The 14,543-nt window shown below is 40.1% G+C and overlaps 1 protein-coding gene and 1 pseudogene across 10 annotated transcripts in view; one reads left to right on the top strand and one right to left on the bottom strand.

Annotated features, from left to right (window-relative positions):
- Positions 1–14,543, bottom strand: part of AAK1 (AP2 associated kinase 1) — a 191,059-nt gene that overhangs the window by 134,849 nt on the left and 41,667 nt on the right. The gene's annotated exons all lie outside the window — the stretch shown is intronic.
- Positions 113–7,884, top strand: LOC120366347 (UDP-GalNAc:beta-1,3-N-acetylgalactosaminyltransferase 1-like; annotated as a pseudogene).

Here is a 14,543-nt window from a genome sequence, read left to right as displayed (position 1 = left end):
TCCCACCCCTCAAATGTGAAAGCCAGACAGGCCATTGGAGCTACTTGGGATGAAAAAAAAAGTGTTGGCGGAGACATGAGATTCTTACATTATGTCTAAAAGGGAAGACAAAATGTTAGCGCTGTGCTTAGAGGGTGAATATTCTTTATGGTGACATAATCCAACAAGATGTTTTGGATACACATAATTACCTGACCTTGAAAATTATTATGGCATTCAGGTGGGTAACTCAGTTTTGCCCCAATGCCAAGTACATCATGAATACAGACACTAATGTTTCCATCAATTACTGGAAATTTAGTAAAGTATCTTTTAAACTGAAACCAGAGAAGTTTTTCACAGATTATCCTCTAAGTGATAATTATTACTACAGAGGATTTCACCAAAAACCTCATAATTTATACCAGAAGGAACGAGGTGTTCCCTCCATACTGCAGTGTGTTGGGTTATATAATGTCCAGAGGGTTGGTGCAAAGGATCTATAAATGATGAGTCATGTAAAACCCATTAAGTTTGAATGTTTATGTTGGGATCTGTTTGAATTTCTTAATGGTGCATACTCATACTCCAGAAGACACAAACCTTTTCTTTTCTTTTCCTTTTTGGAAGACAGGTTCTCACTCTAGTGCCCAGACTAGAGTACAATGGTGTGACTTTGGCTCACTGCAACATCTGCCTCCTGAGTTCAAGTGATCCTGCCACCTCAGCCTCCCAAGTAGCTGGGACTACAGGTGCACACCACCACACCCAGCTAATTGTTGTATTTTTTGTAGAGACAGGGGTCCTGAGCTATGTTGCTCAGACTGGTCTTGAACGCCTGAGCTCAAGCGATCCACTTGCCCCAGCCTCCCAGAGTGCTGGACTTATAGGATTGAGCCACTGCGTCCCACCCTTTTCTTTTTGTGATGAATTGACTTGGATATCTGTCAACTCAGATGTGTGATTGCAGCCCATGGTTTTTCCTTTAAGGAGATCATCACTTTTTGGTAGATTATGCTAAGGAATGCCACATGCCATTATTCACTTCTACCAAAAGCCTAGAGAAGGACATGACACTTTGTGGAAAGTGTTAAAGTTGGTACTGTGGAAAATTCATGGGGAGGTCCGTGTACTAGCTTACACTGAACTGAAACTCACAGACTAGAAACTGGAGGATTAACTTTGTGATTTATTTTGATAAAATTTGAGTCAGGCTCTTTAAAGATGATATTCAAAAGAATTAAATATAAAGGAATTGGAGGTTTTTGCTAATGAAACTAATAAGACCAAACAATTTGAACATGTCTATAGACTAATATTTCTTAAAAGAGTGACAGTGAATTATAAGCTCATTAGTCTATAATAAGAAAGCAATGCAGAGTTTTCTTGAACAATCTAGTCACTTAAAGGTTTTGTGTATAACTTACGTGGATTACCAACTTAAAAATATACATAGTTCTGTGTAAAAAAAAAAAAAAAACACTGAAGTTATACCAAACAAAATTCCATCTGTTTTTGGTCATTTAGAAGGTCTTTCATGATGTTGCAGTACTTCAGAGTTATCAATTATTATTCAATATTACTTCAAATTTTCTGGGTCTGTAAATGTTATGACAGTTTCCATACTATATAAATAGAATAGCAAATCACTCTACATTTGATGCTTTTCCAGCTATTTCACTCATCAGGTTCTTACTGATAGTCCCATTAATATAAAGTCATAGGTTACTGTGTATCAGTAATCTCTTGGACTTTGTTAAACATTTTACTGTGGTAATATAGAGAAGAATTAAAGCAAGAAAAACCTCAATTATTTATGAATAACGAGCCTCAATCAGCTTATTAATAAAGAGGAAAAAAGGAAAAAAAATGTGTGATTCATGGGAGGAAGTCAAAATACCAACATTAATAGGAGTTTGGAAGAAGCTGATCCCAACTCTCATGGATTACTTTGAGGGGTTCAAGTCTTCAACAGAGGAAGCAACAACTACAGACGTGAAAATAGCAAGAGAACTAGAATTAGAAATGGAGCCTGCAGATGTGACTGAATTGTCGCAATTTCATGATCAAATTTAAACAGATAGAAGTGGCTTCTTATGGATGGTCAAAAAAAAGTGGTTTCTTGAGATGAAATCCACTCCCAGTGAAGATGCTGTGAACACTGTAGAAATGACAACAAAGGATTTAGAATTACATCAACTTAGCTGATAAAGCAGCAGCAGGGTTTGGAAGGGATGATTCCAGTTTTAAAGAAGCTCTACTATGGGTAAAATGCTATCAAACAGCATCACATACTCCAGACAACTCTTCCCCTTCTTCATGAGAGTTAATGGATGTGGAAAACTTCATTGTCTTATTTTAAGAAATTGCCACAATCACTCCAACTTTCAGCAACTACTACCCTGGTCAGTCAGCAATTATCAACATTTAGACAAGACCTTCCACCAGCAAAAAGATTATGACTCACTGATTGTTATGACTCAGATGATTGTTAGCCTATTTAGCAATAAAGTAGTTTTAAATTCAGGTATGTAATTTTTTAGACTCAACACTTAGTAGCCTTAACATACTTAGTAGACTATAGTATAGTGTAAACATGACTTTTTTTTTTTTTTTAAGATTAGAGTCTCGCTCTGTTGCCCAGGTTGGTACATAGTGGCACAGTCTCAGCTCACTGCAACCTCCATCTCCCGGATTCTCCTGCCTCAGCCTCCCGAATAGTTGAGATTATAGGTGCCCGTCACCATGCCCAGCTAATTTTTGTATTTTTAGTAGAGACAGGGTTTCACCATGTTGGTCAGGCTGATCTCAAACGCCTGACCTTGTGATCCGCTCGCCGCGGCCTCCCAAAGTGCTGGCATTACAGGCGTGAGTCACCACGCCTGGCCCAACATAACTTTTATATGTACTAGGAAACCAAAAAAATTGTGTGACTCAATTTACTGCGATATTTGCTTTATTGTAGTGGTCTGGAACAGAACCCGCAATAGCTAAGGTGTGCCCGAGTATACCACTGGGTGTTTTTAATTATTTCTTCATATTATACACAGTTCTGGACTCTCAGACATTTTAAAAACTACTTGTGTGACTCATACAACTGCAGCCTTAGCATAGATAGCATAGGCTGTGTAACTGAGCTCAGTAGAGAGTTGTCTGATGAGTCTGTAGCCAGAAGCAATGCTTGTTTACAGGTGATTCAGCACAGAGACAATTTACTGGGGCTCCGACTGACAGCATCTTAGAAGCAAAGACAAAGGATCAAAGAGCCAAAGATAGAACAGGCCCATAGGCCAAAGCCCCAAGGGGCACTTATGACTAGAATAAACTGGTTAGACCTATCTTGAGCCCTGGGTGACTAAACAGGAGCCCAAAGGTTACAAGCTACAGCCAATCACTATTTGCTACAGCCAATCACTATTTGCAAGAGTTAAGACTAAATTTCAATTAACCTATGCAAAGACAAAACTCAAAGACCATAGGCAGTGAGTTGAAAAAAAAACCAAACATATATATATATATATATATATATATATATATATATATATATATACATATATGGCTTCTCTGCCTAAATGGACTGAATGGCTCACTTTCTCTTGGCTTTATTTTAGCTCCAAGGGGTAGAGTCCATATTCACTTTGCACATTCGACCTTGCTGCTTCAAAAGACAGGATAGATACTAACATTAGTAAATGAAAGTTTGATAAAGAACAGGATTTATATACAAAGTATCACCCCACAAAATACTTACAATTAGAAAGTGAAAAATAGTAACTTGACAGTAGAGAAGCCTGGCAGATACCAGTTAACTAGGTGATTAAGGTTGGTTATCAGTGAAGGGAGGAGTAGGCATCAGGTGCCTGCTGTTATGACGCACCAGGAAAGATACATCATTGTCATATCCCTGCCAAAAACACATGCCTTAAATCTAAGCACAGGGAATAACAAACTCACTCAAATGAAGGAACATCCTACAGCATAGAACTGGCCTGTACTCTAAAAATGTCAAGGTGATGAAAGACAACGTAAGGTTAAGGAGCTGTTACAGATTAAAAGAGATTTAAAAGACATGACAACTAAATACAATGTTTGATCCTAGATTAAATCCTGGACTGGGGGAAAATGTTTTTCTTTTGCTATAACGGGCATGACTGGGACAATCAGTAAATTTTGAATAAACAGATTAGATAACAGTCTATATCAAAGTTAATATCCTGATTGTGACATCTATGCTTTGTCTTTTGTTTTTTTTTTTTAATGAAATATACACTAAAATATTTAATTATATACTATACGTAATTGTAAAGGGATAGTATATATTATGTGGCTGACTTTCAAATAACTCAGAAATATAAGCTAATAGCGATGGAATGATAAAATAAATGTAGCAAAATATTAACCATTGGTGAATCTGGGTGAGGAGTATATGGGAATCTTTTGTGTCACTTTTCTACTGTTTATGTAACTGAAATTATTTCAAAATGAAATTTTTAATTAAGGAAAAAAAAAGGACAAGATGAGTGAAAAGTCCAGCCCCTGAGGTACTCCTGACCACAGAGACTCAGGGTTCCAAGGCTGGCCTTCCTCCTTTGACGCGGGCTGCAGTGACAAACGGGATGAGCAAAGACTTCAGAGCTATGCAGATCTGGGTTCCAATCACTGTGCCTCACACAAACTAAGCTCACCAAAACAAGATGATATTTATTATTTCCAACTTTTAAACAGCAACAGAAAAACATAAAAGGCTTCCTCATTTATTTTACAGAGCAAGTACAGCCCTAATACCAAAACTCTGGCATTCAGTATAGGAGAAAAGAAAACTATGTATTATCCCATTTACAAATTACTAGCAAATTGAACCAGGCAGCATATTAAAAGAATAAGACACCATGGCAAAATCAGGTTGGTTCAAACAAGTAAGGGTGAATGGATGGAGGGATAGACACATATCAAGAAATGCATTAAAATAATTTATCACTTATGGAATAGACTTAGAAATTCAATAAAGAGGCATTTTCAATATTTGAACATTCTTTTCCTGATTTTTAAATGTTATTTTTCCAGTGGAACTGTTTGTAACTCTTCTGATTATAAAAGTAACCATGATTATTGTAAAAATTTCCAAGTAAGGCAGAAGTGGGTAGAAGAGTCGCCTCACAGTCCATATCAGTGTAGGGTCTTTCCAGCTTGTGAAGGCATCTTTATAGGTAGGTAGATCATGAGCCAGGAAGCAAGAAACCGAGGAGAGAGAGAGAGAAAACCCCATTCTGACAACAAAAGGCAGGACCTGCCTCCATCAATTCCTCTGCTAGCTTGTGGACTCTCATAGAGCGTACTACTGATAAAATGGAGTCCACACTATCGCCTCCCTTTCCACGATCTTCCCCCTCCTGCCTAACCAGCCATCACTCCAGAAGGTTGAAAATCCACATGTGAGTCACTTCAGAGCAGCTCTCCTCACATGTAGGTTCTCACCACTCAGACACTATCCATCCTCAGCTACAAAGGGCTCTGTTTAGAAAGATGAGGGTTAAAAAAAATAATAAGATTTTAAGAGAGAACATTTAGGTATACAATTTAAAAGATGGGGAAATTAGAGAATTAAGGAGATACTGTGCAGAATTAAAATCATCATCTGCTTGGGAGACTCTACATAATGTAAGAAACATATTATTTAGAGAACATTTGTGTTTAAATTGTCTGGTGTTTCAGGAGTTGGCAGCAGGTTTTCAGAAGTCAGACATCATTTGAGTCATAGACAGAATTGGAAGCCTGATGCACCGATGCTGTTTTCTATCTGTGGCTGGAAAATAAGGCATTTTTGAATAAAAGAGATACAGAATCCAAGAGGAAGCATGCCCACCTCCAGTTCCAAATAACTTTCCCTGCAAAAGGCAAAGATCCTTCTGAAACCAGGTTAGAGAATCTGATCTCATCCCTTCAGAACAATCAGAGCTTAAGGGTGCAGTAATCTGACTCTCCGGTATTATTTTGACCAATTTCATAATAACAAAAGCTGCCTTTGATGCACGTCAATGCCCAGCCACCTCACCAGAGAATCAAATATTAAAAATTAATCAGGTTGCCCAGACACCACTCAATGTCAGGCAGCTTTACATAGTAGATGGAACTCTGGGGTGAGGTAGAGTGAACGCTTATCTTTCATGTTGTAATGATCTTCTACAATTTAGCTCACGGCTTATTTCTTCTCCTGGTCATGTCTAATTCTGGGTGGGCAGCTCTGCAGGGGCTGAGCAGCGGAGCTTCTGTGTGGCCTCGTTGCTTTCATGCTGCTTCTCTTCTCCAACTGCTCCTCTCCTCCTCTAGGGCTCAATGCCTCCAAATGCACACTGCTAACTCACCTCTTATCTTCTTGTCCCACCACAGTATCAGCGGAAAAAATCCCCAAGGTAGCAAGGTTCAAAACCATTACCTCTATTCTGAAGAAGACACTGAAGGAACATGCGGGCTGACACTGGGGTGGGATTTCACTAGATGGAGAAGGAAGAGAGGAACACTCCAAGCTGAGGCAGAGACTTTAAAAACATGTTGAGGATGACTGGAGAAGTGGCAAGCAGTCCAGTGGGGCTGCACCTTAGGGTCCAATACATCTCTAGCTCTGGCGCTGCTTTTCCCGGGTGCCACCACACCCCCAACTGCACCCCTGCCTCTCTGCAGAGAGTCCCGCAGATACCTCACACTAAACATACCCTAGTCAAAACCTTTCCCCTTCTAGACTCTAAATTTTGGCTAATAGAGTCACCATGCTTGCAGTCAGTCAAGCTGAAAACTTCAGTCACCTGAGACTCTTCCTTCTCTGTCTCAACACACAGTACTTCAACATTTGCATCAATGCTTCTCCAAAATGCTCTTGAATCCATTCCCTACTCTCAATTCCTCCTACCACTAATTTCAGCCTTATGTCTCTGGGCTTTTACAGAGCCCCAGCATGTGCCATACAAACTCCCACTCTTCCCTAGGAGTCAGCCCAGTCCTTGTGTCGCTATGAAGCCTTCCCCACCCCAGCAGTTTGTCCCCCTTTTCCTTGCTCTCACATTGCTGTGTACCTACCTTTACTATTAAAAGCCAGCACACAGAATGATCACTACGCAAATTGTTGAAGTACTGTATGTTGAAACAGATGCCATCCCACCTCCATTCAACAACAAATTTCTCAAGGGTAAGCACCATGTTTTGTAATTTCTGAAAAAGATGCTTCCTAAGCATCTTACATGGTATCTGAACATAGCATTTCACAATGAAATAGTGTTAAATTAGTGAAAACTCTAACCATTCTCTTTGCTCTGCCTTTTCCTTCTTATGCATTTGTTTCTAACTTTTAATTTTGAATTAAGTATAGATTCACAGAAAGTTGTGAAAACAGTTTAGAGAAGACCCATGTACCCTTCATCCAGTTTCCCCCAATGGTGACATCCGACATAACTACGGTACAATGTCAAAACCAGGAAACTGATAATGACATAACCCACAGACCTTATTTACTTATTTACCTCCAGACTGAGGCAGAGACTTTAAAAACATGCTGAGGATGTTTTACACCAGTTTTACGTGCACTCATATGCACATGTATGTGTAGTTGCATGTAAATTTATAACGTGTAGCTTTGTGTAACCACAACCACAGTCAAGCTACAGAACTTTCCATCATCACAAAGATCCCTTATGCTGTCTCTTTATAGTCATTCTCCTCCCCTACCTTCCCCCGTCCCAACTCTGCCCCTAATTCCTGCCAACCACTAATGTTTTCCATTTCTTCTGCAGGCACTTTTATCAGTGTCCCACTGCCTACAGAAGGAAGTTCACAGACCTCATCTGTGGCATTCAAGGCCTTCAGGATACAATCAAGAGTGACTGTTCAGACCATTCCTCCCCTCCACCACTATGAACTCACTATTCCAGCTACACAGGACAACTCACTGTCCTAGGAACACACTTTGCACCATCCTGCCTTTGTATCTTTGCTCACATTCCTATGTCTAATCTTCTCTCCCTGCTTTTCACTCAGAAGAACCATCTTTAAGGCTAAGCATAAATGTCATATTTACAAACAGCTGCTTCCTGATCTCTACCATCCCCCAAGCAACTTTTTTTTCCATCTCTGCAATCCCTCTCTTACAGCACTCAAGTCACAAGATTCTTGTCTGTCCATGTCTTCCCCACTTGACCATGAACAAATTGAACACAGGGATGTATACTATTCACTTTTGTCTTCACAAGATCTCAGCAGTTTGATTCCAGACTTTCACAAATCCTTCTCTTGTACTTCTGTCACTTGCTGCACTTAGTGCTGGACATGCAAAGATAAATATGTCCTGATGAAACTTATAGACTAGTACCTCAATGTCTGGCTCACTGAGGATGAAACTTATAGACTAGTACCTCAATGTCTGGCTCACAGCAACTTCTTGAATGAATGAATGAATGAAGGATAAAAATCTGCAGGTCGGCTGGGCGCGGTGGCTCAAGCCTGTAATCCCAGCACTTTGGGAGGCCGAGGCAGGCGGATCACGAGGTCGAGAGATCGAGACCATCCTGGTCAACATGGTGAAACCCCGTCTCTACTAAAAATACAAAAAATTAGCTGGGCATGGTGGCGCGTGCCTGTAATCCCAGCTACTCAGGAGGCTGAGGCAGGAGAATTGCCTGAACCCAGGAGGCGGAGGTTGCAGTGAGCCGAGATCGTGCCATTGCACTCCAGCCTGGGCAACAAGAGCGAAACTCCGTCTCAAAAAAAAAAAAAAAAAAAAATCTGCAGGTCACTTAAAAACATTTTAAGACTCAGTGATCTGGAACAGACATACATCATCCTGCTGCCGTGGAAGGACACTAGAAGCCACCAATCATTGATCATTCAATATATGCTTACAAAGTGACTACTGCATGTCAAGCACCTCTCTAGCCACTGGGATACAGCACTAAACAAAACTGACACAAATCTCTGCCCTCAAGGAGCTTGCACTCAAGCAGGAAGACAGGCCATAAAATAAATACATTAATTTAAAAGTAGGTTAGAGGCTGGGTGTGGTGGCTCACACCTATAATCCCAACACTTTGGGAGACCTAAGCGGGAGGAATGCTTGAACTCACAAGTTCAAGATCAATCAGCCTGGGCAACCAGGCGAAATCCTATCTCTACAAAAATTACAAAAAAATAGCCAGGCATAGTGGTGTGTGCCTGTAGTCCTACCTACTTGGGAAGCTGAGGTGGGAGGATGGCTTGAACCCAAGAGGCAAAGGTTGCAGTGAGCCGAGATTGCACCACTGCACTCCAGCCTTGTCTCAAAAAAAAAAAATGTTAGATTGTGATAAGTGCTGTGGAGAAAAATTAAGCAAGAAGGTTTGACAAGGAGTCTTAAGTGGGGAAAGAGGGTGGAGAATTTTAAATCAAGGGTCAGAGAAGGGATCCCCAAGAAGGTGGTATATAAATAAAATTGTGAAGGAGATGAGAAGGCATAGCATGGGGCTATTTGGAGGAAGAGTACCCCAGGGAGAGGGAAAGACAGGCAGGAGCACACCTGGCATACTCATGGACTAAACAGAAGGGTAGAGCAGGTGACTACTAGAAAATGAGCTCAGTAAGGTAGAGATAGGAGGAGGAGTCATTGTATGGCATTGTAAGAAACAGGAAAGACTGTGCCTTGATTTCTGATGATGCTTTAACGCTTTATCTCTTCTACCTTTCGTTCCCATGAGTATTTGGTTACTCTCTCTGACTCCCACAAGCCCCCAAAATGGTACTCTGGAATAAAATAACTTATCAAATACAGATAACAACTACTGCTAGCTACCAGGATGCAAAATCTATTAAACATGGCCATCAAGAGGTGGGAATATATCATCAAACCCTTCTAGATTACAAATATAATAAGCCAACCTATTTTTAACTCAGTCATTTTTTTAAATTGATTTTTCCTTGAATCATGAAGTAATGATACAGGAAAAGCTCTCTCTTCTCTAGCCCAAACAATCAGGCCAGTGGTTGGATCATCCAGGGTGTGGGCAGACTAGAGATCAGCCACGACCACTCAGCTTGCTGTGAGCAGTCACATGTGCTACAGCGGGGAGGGGGAAGAGCCTGGTAATCTCATCAGGTGGAGTTGGTCCAAAGAACTGTCATATAGGACATCTGGGTACAACGGCAATAGGGGAACAGATGTCTCCTGCCCCCAGGTCCTTTTAAAATAAACTATAGGAAAACAAAAATAGAGAAAAACCTGCATTTGAGTTGGAAACCAGGAAGGATGCCATCCCACCTGCCTAGAATTTTGAGGAATATCTGCTAGATATAGTCAAGATGGAGCAGGACCAAAGAAGGCCCAGCTAGCTTTCTAAGAAGCAATGTATCCTGGCAATAAATGCAGGCGGCACCTGCAGGACACATAAGAAGACTAGGGCAGCAGGCACAGAGCTGTAACACAAGCCAAGGCCCACACCAACAGCCTTCCTCAGATCCTTGAGCAGACATTTACCCATCCAGCTCCTTGCCGAGGCCAAAAGCTTGGCAGAGGGAGTGGCACTGAGGGCTGGGTCTGCCACTGGCAGCCAGTGTAAATTCAGCCAACCTAAAATTTCCCCTTATTCCTTCATTTGAATATGAAGAAGACAGAGACTCGTAATTATCTAAGAATTCATCTCCCATGAGATTATGGTGATGGCTGTAAAACTATGTTCAGAATAAGATTTAAGGAGTCAGTATAACTATGATACTTAAGTAAGTCGTTTTTTAAAAAGGGATTTCTGAAATAGAAAAGACTGAATAGAAATTAAAACACTGAATGCTGATTTAAATAGTAATGGAAGGAAGGAACAGTAAATTGAAGACTATACAATCAAAATGGAAAAGCAAAACAAATTTCTCAAGAACTCAGAAGATAAAAATGAGGTAGAGATTAATTTTAACAGTATAGGACAGAGAAAAAGCATGGCAAATTAAAAGCTTGAGCTTAGCAAAAACCCTCTTAGAAATAATAAATTCAACAAAGTTGCAGGATACAAAATCAACACACAAAAATCAGTTACATTTCTATACACTGACAATGAACAAGATGAAAGGGAAATAAATCCATTTCATTTACAACAGCATCAAAAACAATAAAATAATACAGAATAAACTTATTTAAGGAGATGAAAGACATGTACACTGAAAATGACAAAATAATGCTGATAGAAATTAAAGAAGACACATATAAAAGGAAACATCCTGTGTGTATGTAGAATGGAAGACTTATTGTTAGGATAGCAATACTACCCAAAGCAATCTACAAATTCAATGCCATCCCAATAAAACAGGCCAGGCACAGTGGCTCATGTCTATAACCCCAGCACTTTGGGAAGCCAAGGCAGATGGATTACTTGAGGTCAGGAGTTCAAGACCAGCCTGGCCAACATAGTGAAACCCCATAGCTGGGCATGGTGGCGGGTGCCTGTTGTCCCAGCTACTCGGGAGGCAGAGGTGGGAGAATCACCTGAACCTGGAAGGTGGAGGTTGCAGTGAGCCAAGATCATGCCACAACACCCCATTCTGGGTGACTCTATCTCAAAACAAAATAAAATCCCAGTAAAATTAAAAATCCAACCTAAAATCCATAAGAAATTTCAAGGGACTCTGAATAACCAAAACAATTAGGAAAAGAACAAAATTAGAGGTCACATACCTTCTGATTTCAAAACTTACCACAAAACTACAGTAATCAAAACAGTGTGGTACTGGCATAAAGACAGACGTAGAATAAAACAGAGAACCCAGAAATACACCCTCACATATACTGTCGAATGATTTTTCAGCAAAGGTGCCAAGATCATTCAAGGGGAAAACAATAATCTCTTTAATAAATGGAGCTGGGAAAACTGGACACCACATGCAAAAAAAGAAGGACCCCTTCTTACCTTATGACTACACAAAAATTCACTCAAAATGTATCAAATATGTAAACATAAAAGCTAAAACTACAAAACCCTCAGAAGAAAACATATGGGAAAATCTTTATGACACTGAATTTGGCAATGACTTCTTGGATAGGATACCAAAGCACAGGCAACAAATGCAAAAATATGCAAATGAAACTACAGCAAAAATTAAATACTTTTGAGTATCAAAGGACAACTAGCAAAAGAGTACAAAGGCAATCTATGAAATGGAAGAAAATACTGTATTTATAAATCATACATCTGATAAGGGCTTAACATCCAGAAAATGCTAAAAATTCCTAAAATTCAATAACAGCCCTATTAGAAAAATTAACAATGGACTATTAATAGACATTTCTCCATATAAGATATACAAATGAGATATACAAATTGCTAATAATAAGCACAGGAGAAGATGCTCAACATTATTAGTCATTAGGGAAATATAAATCAAACAACAATGAGATTATCACTTCACACCCACTAGGATGGCTATTATTAAAAAAAAAAAAAAACAGCAGAAAATAACAAGTTTTGGTGAGGATGTGGAATAATTGGAACGCTTATGCATTGCTGATGGGAATGTAATATGGTGCAGCTGCTGTGGAAAATGGTATGCCAGTTCCTAAAAAAACTGAGCACTGAATTACCTTATGATCCAGCAATTCCATTTCTGGGTATTTACTTGTTGTGGTTAATATTAGGTATCAACTTGACTGAATTAAGGGATGCCTAGATGGCCAGTGAAGCATTATTTCTGGGTGTGTCTATGAGGGTGTTGCCAGAGACTGACATTTGAGTTGGCAGACTATGAGGGGAAGACCCAGCCTCAGTGTGAGTAGGAACCATCCGACTGGCTGCCATTGTGACTAGAACAAAGCAGGCAGAAGAAGGGGAATAAATGGCTTGGGGAGCCTTCTCGCGCGCTCTCTCTCTCTCTCTTTTCCCATGCAGGCCACTTTGCTCCCTCTCCTCCTGCCCTTGGGCATCAGACTCCAGATTCTTCTGCTTTTAGACTTTGGGACTTACACCAGTGGCTTCCCAAGGGCTTTTAGGCCTTTGGCCTCGGACTGGGGGCTGCACTGACAGCTTCCCTGGTTTTGAGGCTTTCGGGCTTAGACTGAGCCACTGTTGGCTTCTCTCTCCCCAAGCTTGCAGATGGCCTATCATGGGACTTTGCTCTATAACTGTATGAGCCAATTCTCCCTTATGCACTTCCCTTTATATACATATACATACCTTACTGGTTCTGTCCCTCTGGAGAACCCCAATACAATACCCAAAAGAAATGACTGCAGAGTCTTGAAGAAATATACGTATGCCCGTGCTTAGAGCAACATTTCTCACAATAGCCAGAAAGTAGAAGTAATCCAGGCATCCATCAACAGATGAATGGATAAGGAAATTGTGGTATGAACACGCAATGTAATATTATTCAGCCTTAAAAGGGAAGAACATTTTGACATGCACTATAACATGGATGAACTTTGAAGACACTGTACTAAGTGAAATAAGTCACTCATGAAAGGAGAAATACTCTATGATTCCATTTTAGATGAGGTGTCTAGAGTAGGCAAATTCATAGGGACAGAAAGTAGAATGGTGGCTGCCAGGGGCTGGAAGGAGAAGGGGAACGGGGAGCTAGTGTTTAATGGGTTTAGAGTTTCAGTTGGGATGGTCAAAAAGTTCTGGAGAGGGATGGTGGATCGTGAGTGCACAATAATGTGAATGTATTTAATGCTGTAGAACTGTACACTAAAAAATGATTAAAATGATCAATTTTATATTATGTATTTTACCACAACTTTTAAAAAGGGCTTGGGTTTAGAGTCAGCAGTCCTTCTACCTACCAGTAGACAACTTTATGGCAAGCTGTCTTGCCACGAAGTTTAAACTTTCTCAGAAGTAAAATGAGGTAACAATAGGGCTGTGGTGATAAATGAGATAATTCCAACAGGCACTTGCTCCATAAGCACTAAAAGTCAGCTCTTATTATTATGAAGATGACTGTGAGAATGGCACCGCTGGCTCTACGCGTTTGACCAGAAAATGAAAACAGTTGTATTTCTGAATCATTATCTAGGGAAGAATGTTTTCACATTGTTTGATATTTTATGATAAAAGTTCTTTCTAGTATATTCTCTATGGCCCTTGCCCCCTTTACCATTTGACTGTAAACCATGTGCTGTCTAAGTTTTATCAAGGAAATCTCAATGTTGTCTAAGGAGGCAGGCCATTCCTTGGAAAATGAAAAACTGGTACATTCATACCAAGGTGGAAAACATGAGCCAGTTTATAGAAAGCAAGTCAATGACAATCTCCCAGTTGTTAAAGCCTTCAAAGGCTCTGTGTCCTCTACTCTACTACGATTTCAACTTTATGTTTTGGTTAAGGTTAAAGTATTATCTGGAGAAGTGTTGATTAGGCTTCTGAACCTTTAGAAGTGTCTGTGACCTTAGGGGTAATCGACATTTTAACAAAGCAATTTAGCCATGTGAAATGGCCTCAGCTCTAGATCTGGGGAGACCAGGAAAATTCAGGGTAAGTGGGTAATTCAAGGTCTCAGGAGGCCCATCACCTCCCAGTCCAATAGCCTGCTTTAAGACAGGCATCTTGTCAAGGAAGTTGAGATGCAAG

The sequence above is a fragment of the Saimiri boliviensis genome, chromosome 1, assembly GCF_048565385.1.
Source record: "Saimiri boliviensis isolate mSaiBol1 chromosome 1, mSaiBol1.pri, whole genome shotgun sequence".
NCBI lineage: Eukaryota > Metazoa > Chordata > Mammalia > Primates > Cebidae > Saimiri > Saimiri boliviensis.
Note: the sequence above shows the minus strand (reverse complement) of the source record. Positions and strands in the feature narration are given on the sequence as shown.